An 11,218-nucleotide genomic window follows, 5' to 3' on the forward strand; every position below is an offset into this window, starting at 1 on the left:
AGAATTCGTCTTCTTTTCTTTTTTTTTTTTTTCTTGTTGTTAAACCCATCTTGATTAGTTAGATTTGTCAAAATCTAACAAATTTGCTTAGATGACAATAGCTGCCAGCTTCCTTGATGACGGTTTAATTTGTTTCTAGGTTTATCGCCAGATGGATGACACTTCCTATTGTATTAAACATACTCTAGAAAATTTACCAAGTAGGAAAAGAGACGTTTCAGCTTTTTTTCACGTCATTGCCTTTACCGAGGTAAGATATAACTACCTACATTTCTGTCAAAATTTGGTTTGGTTAGATGATGCTTCCAATTGACAGTAATATAAAAACAATATACATTTTACTTTTTTGCTGTGATTCTTCCCTAAACAGCCCTTAGCTTCGAAATTCTGTTAACCACTGTTTGGGTTGAAGATGTGGCTTGAAATTAGTATATATTTACTAGAGTGAATGAATAGATGACTCTTTCTACGTCATTTTTTTGGGCCCTTTTAACGGAGAGAATAACTCACTCCTTTAGATGCCAGCGATACCTTTATTTGTCTCACACATATCTTTTTGAGACTTTACTGGAATCACAATAAGCAAATAGAATGAGAATTCAGACATTCCTTATTGTATATTTAATTTTAATAGCCCCCTTTTTATGGTGTTTTCCTCCCTTCTCCCATCCTTCCACTCCCCTTTGACGTTTCATTATGATTTAATTGTAGTAGGATTTTCTTAGTTGTTTAGAATATTTGTGGACACTGAGCTGTTCAGCATAAAAATCCCCGCTTGAATTTTTCTCGTTGTTTTCTTTTTGTTGAAACCCTGTTTCCAAAAAAATAACTGTTAAATCAGATATTTGTTCTCTGAAAGCTAAAATGAAACTGTCTCAATACAATATATTGTCCTGTCTCTCCTGTTTTATTTGTCTTTTTGTTTTATCGTTTTTTTTTCTGCCTCGCTTTTGCAGAGTAGTCAGCATTTTCTATATAGTGCCGCGTCGTAGTTGGAGTAGTGGCTGCAACCTAGTTAAAAAATGAACGATGGTCCATAGTAGCTAAAATTTTAGGAATAGGTTTTTAAGAAACTAGCCCGTGACTAATATTTTCGATTTATGTTATTTCATTTGGTTTCATCGCCGCATTAACATTTGGAGATTTTTGCAAATGAGCCTGCAACGCCTAAAAAAATCACTACCTGGGATGTAAGGCAATGCGGTAATACGAGAAATCGCAGAAAAGAGGGTTGGTTTACAGCCAGTAAAAAAAAAATGTGATTGTATCAGCCTAACCTTTGCTCATCTATCCTCAGTACAAAAAAAGGTATATACCTCTAAAAAAAGAAAAAAAAAAGATTCAAATCTACTAGAAACTGAATCACCTTCTTAGGGATCAAATAAATAGAAAAGATTTTGAATGGGCAGATTAAACTTTCATTAAAAAATTTGTTGTGCATAAGACCATTTTAAATCTAATCTTTATCCAGGATTTAAGGTATCGTAATTATCATTTGTTTGTGGAACATCAATCAATGGAATAAAACCAAACACTGAAACCTAACATAGGACGATACAGAAATGGTATCAGGTGTACCTCTTAAACTTTAAAAGTTCTCTTATTGATAAAATAAATTAGAGTTTATCCTTTGCTCCTTTCTAAATGATGACGTTACAAAATTGGCCTACGGCAATAAAGTCTACTTTTGAACTAAGACAGATAATTTTTTTTGTTCGGTGGCAGTCGATAGCTCTTGATGAGCTGATCAAAGTATATGTCACCCATTTTTTTGAAGAAAAATTCCTTCATGAGATATACCAGTTTGAAAGTTTAAAGGGGTTGACAATTTCAGTAGTAAGGTGCACACTAAAACCAAAAATAGGCCGAAATCAATTTAGAGACATATAGCGGAATTTTAAGCAATAGTCGGCTGTTAGCTCATAACCATTTTCAGCGATGAGGGACTTGCAACTTTTGCGAGTTGGTGTACCTAGTATTTCTTTTAAGATCCTTACAGATTAACAGCTTCAGCGGTTTAATCGAAGCGAGGAAACAAAACCAAAGTGTTGCTCTCGCAACACTCTACTCGGCGAAGCCGAACAAAGGTTGCTACAACACCTCACGTTGCCCATGCAACGTATATCTTGTTGTCCTTAAGATAAATAAGTTCTTGACCATCTGAGCTTAAGAAAATATGTGTAGCATCCGATCAACTAAGGATCCATTGCTACCCTTCTTTTCAAGCCAAGAGGATGGCTCATAGAAAAGTGGAAGTATCTATCGTCGTGTGTAGATTTTCTATAAACAGAGAACTCAGGACTGAGAGTTTTCTTTAATTAAAACGTCCGGAAACGATAATTTGCAAATATCTTCTAGTTCTAAGATGGACTAGGTTAAGGCAGCCATATTCAAAAAATAAATCTACTAAAACGTCAACCCCGAGACAGATACTGGTAATATCTAACTTGGGGCTATTCCCAGTATTTTAATTAATTCAGACTTTTCGTATTTCTCACTTTGTATTTCTTAGACTAAAGTTTGCTACATATATTTCTATTAAAAATAATATTTTGCAAAGATATTTCAGAATTTTAAAATAAAGATTTTGAATGGTAGATCTGGCATTGAAAATATTTCTTTATTTTATTTTAGTTAATCCGCTTTTACCGGCCATTTGAGAAGGACGGTGTTATTTTGTCTCTTATTATTATTTCCTTTTATATTGAGTTTGTCTCTTCTTCTTTTCTTTTGCACTGAGGGCCAAAGAGTTGAGGTATTTGTCGAAATATTTGTTTCCTCTTCGTTTCTCAATTGCTGTAAATCACCTCGTTTTGCTTTCAATTTTTTAGCAGCCATATGCTGAACTTAGGATTATGGCATTTCCAATTCGTGCCGGGTGATTTAATATGGATTATTGCACCACTTGTTTTTGGTCAGTGAAAAAGTCTGGTTCTGGAACCTCCAAGTCTTTTTTATGGGGAATAAAACAAAGCACTCTACACCTCATGGCGTTGAGTTGTGGGTTGCTGGTACGACAAAAATCTTAAAATACCTGAAGGAGGCTATCCCTGCATAGATTGTTGATAATATCTTCTTTCAAAAAAAAAAAAAAAAAAAAAAAAAAAAAAAAAAAACTGATGATGAAGGAAAGGCCATCCAGTAACTTGATTTCTCCTAAAATTTTGGTAATAGTTTGGAAAAAAAGTTCTTAAAGTTAGTTCTCGGGGGGGGGGATTTAGAATAAGATGTAGCCAAATGAGAAAAAAAATTTGCTGTAAACGACGAGACTAGATACTTTGGTTTCTAGTATACACTTTTGTCAGAACAGGCCTGGTATTGGAAAAGAGAGGTATTACAAACTCGGAGAAGACTGGCTTTCGCTGTATCTGGAATTTTGTTGCTAGGTGAAAGATAATTGTTAGGGAATGGATCTGCATGCCAAACTAGGATACGAGAGGGTGTTTTCATTTTAATGACTATATTATATTTCGTACTTCTAAGGACTTGAAAGGTTTAGTAGAACATGCATAGGCTACCTGTATTAACTTTTAAAACATGCAATTTTGAGTTTGGCTTAGAGCTTGGTCTCTTGACCTTGACAAGAAGATTCCCAGAATGTAGCCAGTATCTAAACCATATTTAGCATTGTTGTTTTGTATCTAGGGAGTTTGATAGAATATTTTAAGCCTTAAAAGTGGAGAATGAGTGGATTTAGATGCATAAAGACACATTCACAAACCCTCTGACTTTTGCTATAAATATATATTTGTAAGTTTTATTCACCCAGCACAATAATTTTCTATCTTCAGTTTGCCACTTTTTGGAAGGGGAAGTTGTGTTTAGGGGAAGAGCTTTAAGATATCCTATAAATCTTAGCCAATAGTATAAGCCGAAGTAGCTCAATTGGTAAAGCGTCTTGTTAGGTCAGGCCCACTAGCCAACAGTATTGGTACTTTAGGGCATACTTATATATAATCTCTTACCAGCATATAGTCTGGTGATTCTATACTCTGAATTTTTAGGACGAGTTGCTTCGTATCTTGGATGAGTTAGAATCTAGATTGAAGAAGAAACAGAAACGATACTCCTGCTGAAGAAGGCTTTTTCTGCTGAAATACATGTTTTTATATTGACTTTGAAATTAAATTAGTATTAAATAATTTATTTCTTACATGAATACCATTATTTACTGAAAATAAAAGAATAGAAGAATCAGTTCAGTCGTGGTAACTTCCACAACTGAAAATACATCTTGATAAAAAAACAACAAAACAATTAAGTCATAATAACCACTAATCTGGTAACCAGTTAGTGAAGACAAACTCATTTAATACTAGTCCTACAAGCCCAATCTCTGTGGCCCAACATATAATATATTATTCTATAAAAAAGGTAAAGGTAAAAGGATACGGCATTGGACTTTACAGTCCGTACCGGCGGTGCTGATCTCCGTTTCTTGGCCCTTCAGCCAGGAAGTGGGGGCAATGGGGGGTTGGGGGCCAGCCATCCTGTGCTTTCGCACACCCTTCCTGTTTACCTTCCCAAGATTTCTCCAGGTACCCATTTAGAGCTGGGTCGACTCTGGCTAAGCTTACAGAGTCACGCCACTGACCCCCGTCCCAAACCGAAGAATTGGGTACACTGGGATTCGAACCCGCGTCCTTTCAGACAAGGGATCCCGAATCCACCGCACCAACCCACTCGGCCAGGGCAGCTCGGCCGAGTATATATTATTCTATATATATATATATACTAGCTGTTGGGGTGGCGCTTCGCGCCACCCCAACACCTAGTTGGTGGGGGCGCTTCGCGCCCCCCCAAGCCCCCCCGCGCGCGTAAGTCGTTACGCGCCATAATAGTTACGTGCCATTGTAGTTGTGTCCCTATGTCCCACCTGTGAATATAGATATATATATATATATATATATATATATATATATATATATATATATATATATATATATATATATATATATATATATATATATACTAGCTGTTGGGGTGGCGCTTCGCGCCACCCCAACACCTAGTTGGTGGGGGCGCTTCGCGCCCCCCCAAGCCCCCCCGCGCGCGTAAGTCGTTACGCGCCATATTAGTTACGCGCCATATTAGTTACGCGCCATTGTAGTTGTGTCCCTGTGTCCCACCTGTGAATATAGATAGATTTATATATGTGTTTCAAACTACGTAAAAATTGCGAATATACAACATTCTTGGCTTTCCCATTGTCTGTCCATATACAAAGCCGTATGTACTAATAATGACGTCATATGCAAACGTTCTTTTTACAAACAAACAAACATGCATACACACAACTCGTTTTTATATAGATAGATAGATAGATAGATACAATACAAATTAACTACGTAAAACTTGTGAATATACAACAGTCTGTTCCGAAATACAACTAACTTCGTAAAACTTGAGAATATACAACATTCTTCGCTGTCCAATTCTCGCTGCATATAAATAGATTGTCAGGTTTACCGACCCTCGAACATGCAACGTACAATTGTCCATGGGAAAAACAATCAGTATTAAGATCAATACCACATTTTTCTAATGATTGACCTTGAGCTTTGTTAATGGTGATTGCAAATGCTAATCGAATTGGGAATTGCAATCTTTTAAATTGAAAAGGCAGATCTGTTGGAATCATGGGAATGCGAGGAATAAGAACAGCCTCACCCTCAAAAGGCCCTGTCAGGATTGTGGCCTCTATTAGGTTTTCCATTGTTTTTTTTACGGCAAGTCGAGTGCCATTGCAAAGCTTTGGTGGGTTTATGTTACGTAACAATATTATTGGTACGCCTATTTTTAGTTGTAGCACGTGTGGTGGAAACCCTGAAAGATCTATGGAATTTAAAAATTCAGATGGATAATTAACCGCTTCATTTGGTTCCAAAACTGTGTCGACTGACTTGTAAAGGACTGCCTGGTCTTGAATCTTGGTCAAAACAATATTGTTGATTTCGTGGACGTCTATATTCTTGGGTGCGAGAATCGCTCTTTCACTTAGCCATTTATTATTTTTATAATTTTTTAGAATATTCGGAAATATATTTTCAATCAATTCATTTTTGGACGTCACTAAATTACAGAAATCAGCAGGTAGTTGTATACGTCCTGAAATTGAGTCTACTGGGAGCTTTCCGTTTCCCATTGCTAGCAATTGATCTGAAAATGTTTGACCAGAGTCATCGTTTTGCAATCGGACACGCATATTTGTAGTTAATTTTAATGTTTTTACGTGTGCCCATAAATTAGAATTTTTCAGGCAAGCATTCATTTCGTCTGCAGGAGTTGATCTAGGTATTATAGGTAATGTTTGCCTGAAATCTCCTGCAAGCAATATTAATGTGCTGCCAAAGGGTTTCGAATTCCCTCTTAAATCTTTCAAGCATTGATCCAGAGCCTCGAGCGATTTTTTGTGTGCCATTGTGCACTCATCCCAAATAATAAGTTTGCATTGCTGCAATACTTTACCCATCCCAGATGATTTGGAAATATTGCACGTGGGAGTTTCTGTAGAATGCAAGTTCAGAGGCAATTTCAAAGCGGAATGAGCAGTTCTTCCACCAGGCAGCAATGTTGCGGCTATTCCGGACGACGCAATTGCCAACGCTATATCATTTTTAGATCGAATTGATGCCAGAATCAGTTTTATCACAAACGTTTTACCAGTACCTCCTGGCGCATCCAAAAAGAAAATTTCTCCAACGTTGTTATCGACACAATGCATTATCGTATCATAAATGTCTTTTTGTTCCGACGTTAACTTGGAAATGTTATTTTGTACATACGACAATAGATCACTCGTACTGTAACTTTGTTCACGATCCAATTCTACACATGTCGAAACAGCAGCGATACGGTTAGGTGAAGGCATTCCCAAACCCTGAAGAGGTTTGTTTGCCATACTTATGCAAATATCTTCTATAACAACTAAAGTGTAGTTATAAATTTCTGGTGTAAAATCAAAAGTCATGTCTGACGTCTCTAACTGTTTTCGATGAAGTATATCTTCGGACATTTTTGACTTATATTTTTCCCATAACTCTGTAGGAGCTGATGGAGAGCAAGTTGTTAAAATGATGCCAAACAATGCACGAATTTGACTTGGGGTTGACGTTTCGCACGCGTCATTGATGCAGTTATCCCAGTGTTGGTCATTCTCCAATAAATTCAGAGCTTGGCATGCACTACGGTAAGTGTCATGTATAGTACCATTTACAGTCCTCAAATACTCAAAGGATGTCGGACCGGGTACATTCACCAAAAGCAGGCGTAGAAAGAAGCATTCATGTTGATTGGGGTGAACGGTGTAGAGTCTTCCTATCGTGGTATCTTTGAAGATGGTAGGTTGGCCGTCGACTGACTTACCCTGTTTTCGACGTTCAAATACTTTATTTTTAGTATTCCACGTGTAATACGAAGGCACTTCAGTATACAGCAGTTTTTTCGCAAAAGAATCATTTTTGCAAAGCAAAAAAAAAGCTGTTAATGTTGTATCCGGTGGATTCAGGACTCTTTGTTGCACGTTGGTTTCCGTGAAATAAACACGTTGACCATTCTGTAAATGTACCGCTAAGTGAACAACAGCTGGACTACGTTCATGTATCGGAAATGAAAGAATTCGCCAAACAGCTTCATTACTGCTTATGTATCTTCCAGCCTGATATTCTACGATTTCATCGAAATCTTTGATTTCGGACTGCAAGCCAAAAACTGCCATGTCACTGCCTTTGTTGACGTATTTACATATATATTTTATTGCCTTTACGGAGTTACAGTATTCAACGTTTATATGTGCATTAAATGTTTTGGATAATAAAGGGGAATATGGAACAACCCACTGGTTATCTACTTCGATGGTGGTACCGTTACGCTTCTTTATTATTGCTGTTTTACCGCCATCTTCAGTAGATCTTCTTCTATATTGTGGGTAACCATCATTGCCAGTAATTGTTGTGGGTACTAAAAGTCGAGGATATTGCTTTGTGCACCTTCCTTTGGCCATGCATGGTGAATTTTCGTTCAGTGCACCGCAAGGTCCATGTATCATATTTTTTACAATAATATCATGTAACCCCTTATCGACATTTTTATCAGGTATTTCAGCGGAAATCACATCATCAATTTCGTTTGAAGTAATTTTTTTATGTAGCCAGATTAGTATATGTGCGTGTGGCAAACCTCGTTTTTGCCATTCCACTGAGTACATCCAGCATCGCACTGACCCAAACACTTCATGTTTTACAAGGTAGTTTATCAGTGATTTCAACTTTTGCCGGAAGACACGTGCCGTAATGTCATGCCTATGAACCGCCGATTGTCCTTGAAGTAAAAGCTGCAGTATCTCGTCCCAAGATTGATTACATGTAAATGTAATAAATAAATCTGGACGACCATAGAGACGAACATACGCAATAGCATCTTGAGCATATTCATGCATATGACGTGGACTGCCAGCATATGACGAAGGTAAAATTGTTAATCTTCCAACGTTTGTGGTATTACCGTCATTTATAACTGCATCTCGCAAATGAATGTATTGTTCAGAGCGGAGCTTGGTCTGATTCAGGCGGATATATAGCAAACGTTCTGATTCAATTTTTGCATACATATCCACGACAAATTGGTGAAACAATTCACGGCATTTTAAAATATAATTTTCTTCATCCTGCCGAATCATTAGTCTATAGGAATAATAATGCATTGCACTGCATTTCTTATTCATTTCTTTGTTAGTGGCTGGATTCATCAATTTAATATTAAAGTGATAGCCGTCGGCTCCATCCCAAAAAATGATAGGATATTGTAGGGCATCGTAGCATCGATGAGTTTCAGCAATTCTTAACAACTGGGCGTTTCGCTTATGTAGAATAATATCTCGAGGTAAAAACTGATCACCGACCATAACGATTGCCACTTCGTCGATAGTCGGAGCATTGTATCTACGCACATGTTGGCCAGGAGGCGTTTTGTCAGCGGAAATAACAATTTTATGAGTATCAGTAGGCATCAAATCGATGGCTGTTTTGAACAGACGCACTAAATTATTATTTTCGTGGAAAAGATGTTGCAATTGGGAAACGATTGTCCTTTCAACGTTGGGAGAAATTTCGCAACGTGCATTCAATTCAGAATTTCTATCACTGATGAAGTACAATTGTAAAAATTTATGATTCTCGCCTAATAATGGTAGAAGGGACCCTGCTTTATGATAAATTTGCCCTTTTACTTTAAAAGTAGACATAAATTGATCTGGATTTTCGATTTGGGCTCCAAACGACGTCATTTGGAAACATGAGTTGTATTGTCTGATTTTTGACAAAAAACGCTTAGATTCTGACGTAGTTCCAGTAAGGAAAGTCTTCAATGGCTCTGGTGGTGCAGCCAATAGAGGAAGTTTAACTTTTCCTGAGGCGCAACACATTCCCATTGTTTCACCATTGAATTTCAAGGCCTTGCAATAGGGACAAATTTTGGACATTGTCCCGATTTGAACACAGCTACTCAAGCTATAATCATCGACTGGGTTGTACCTGAATGCCAGGCGATAACTTTCAGATTGCTCTGATTCCTCGGCACGCTTTCTTTTCTTACTTTCTCTATCAGCAGCAAGCCTGATTTCCTGCTGGTCTTTTGATTCCTCGGCACGCTTTCTTTTCTTACTTTCTCTATCAGCAGCAAGCCTGATTTCTTGCTGTTCTTGTAATTCCTCGGCCCGCCTTCTTTTTTCACATTCTGTTTTAGCAGCAAGTCTGCTTCTGCGTTGCTCTGGTAGTTCCTCGGCATGCTTTCTTTTTTCACTTTCTCTTTTAGCAGCAAGTCTGCTTTCGCGTTGCTCTGGTAGTTCCTCGGCATGCTTTCTTTTTTCACATTCTCTTTTAGCAGCAAGTCTGCTTCTGCGTTGCTCTGTTAGTTCCTCGGCATGCTTTCTTTTTTCACATTCTCTTTTAGCAGCAAGTCTGCTTCTGCGTTGCTCTGGTAGTTCCTCGGCATGCTTTCTTTTTTCACTTTCTCTTTTAGCAGCAAGTCTGCTTTCGCGTTGCTCTGGTAGTTCCTCGGCATGCTTTCTTTTTTCACATTCTCTTTTAGCAGCAAGTCTGCTTCTGCGTTGCTCTGGTAGTTCCTCGGCATGCTTTCTTTTTTCACATTCTCTTTTAGCAGCAAGTCTGCTTCTGCGTTGCTCTGGTAGTTCCTCGGCATGCTTTCTTTTTTCACTTTCTCTTTTAGCAGCAAGTCTGCTTTCGCGTTGCTCTGGTAGTTCCTCGGCACGCTTTCTTTTCTGACTTTCTCTATCACCAGCAAGTTTTCTGGCATAGACTCTTTGAGCATCTTCATCAGTCATTATAAACTTAAGCATTAATAGAATTCTACACGAACATCCGTCTTATATAACTTGAATGACGTCACGCCTTCAAAGCAAAAATGATGCCTTCAAAGCAAAAATGATGGCAGCTAATTTCATGACGTCAGCCGAAACATGACGGCGAACATATGTCTTATATAACTTGAATGACGTCACCTTCAAAGCAAAAATGACGGCAACTAATTTCATGACGTCAGCCGAAACATGACGTCACCTGACACATCCATCCACACATCCATCCACACATCCACAGACAGACAACTTATTTTTATATATATAGAAGATAGATATATATATATATATCTATCTTCTATCTATCTTCTATATATATAAAAATAAGTTGTCTGTGGATGTGTGGATGGATGTGTCAGGTGACGTCACCTGAAAAAACTGGATCAGGTGACGTCAAAACTGAAAAAACTAAAAAAAGGCAAAAACTACAAAAAAAACTAAAAACTAATAAAAAAAAATAAAAAAGCTAAAAAACTAAAAAAACTAAAAAAAGGCAAAAACTACAAAAAAACTAAAAACTAATAAAAAAGCTAAAAAACTAAAAAAACTAAAAAAAGGCAAAAACTACAAAAAAAACTAAAAACTAATAAAAAAAATAAAAAAGCTAAAAAACTAAAAAAACTAAAAAAACTAAAAAAAGGTAAAAAACTAAAAAAACTAAAAACTAAAAAAAACTAAAAAAAAGGAAAAAACTGAAAAATAAGCTAAAATAAAGGTAAAAACCAATAAAAAACTAAAAAAAAACTGAAAAAACTAAAAAAAGGCAAAAACTACAAAAAAAACTAAAAACTAATAAAAAAAGTAAAAAAGCTAAAAAACTAAAAAAACTAAAAAAACTAAAAAAAT

At 36.9% G+C, this 11,218-nt stretch overlaps 1 protein-coding gene and 1 long non-coding RNA gene across 2 annotated transcripts in view; both read left to right on the forward strand.

Annotated features, from left to right (window-relative positions):
• The window catches only part of LOC136028215 (uncharacterized), a 177,216-nt gene that overhangs the window by 75,901 nt on the left and 90,097 nt on the right, over nucleotides 1-11,218 (forward strand). The gene's annotated exons all lie outside the window — the stretch shown is intronic.
• Nucleotides 90-4,142, forward strand: LOC136028212 (uncharacterized). The gene is made up of 2 exons (XR_010617771.1): nucleotides 90-250; nucleotides 4,005-4,142. It is a non-coding gene; the product is annotated as an uncharacterized LOC136028212 (long non-coding RNA).

The sequence above is a fragment of the Artemia franciscana genome, chromosome 6 (genome assembly GCF_032884065.1).
Source record: "Artemia franciscana chromosome 6, ASM3288406v1, whole genome shotgun sequence".
NCBI lineage: Eukaryota > Metazoa > Arthropoda > Branchiopoda > Anostraca > Artemiidae > Artemia > Artemia franciscana.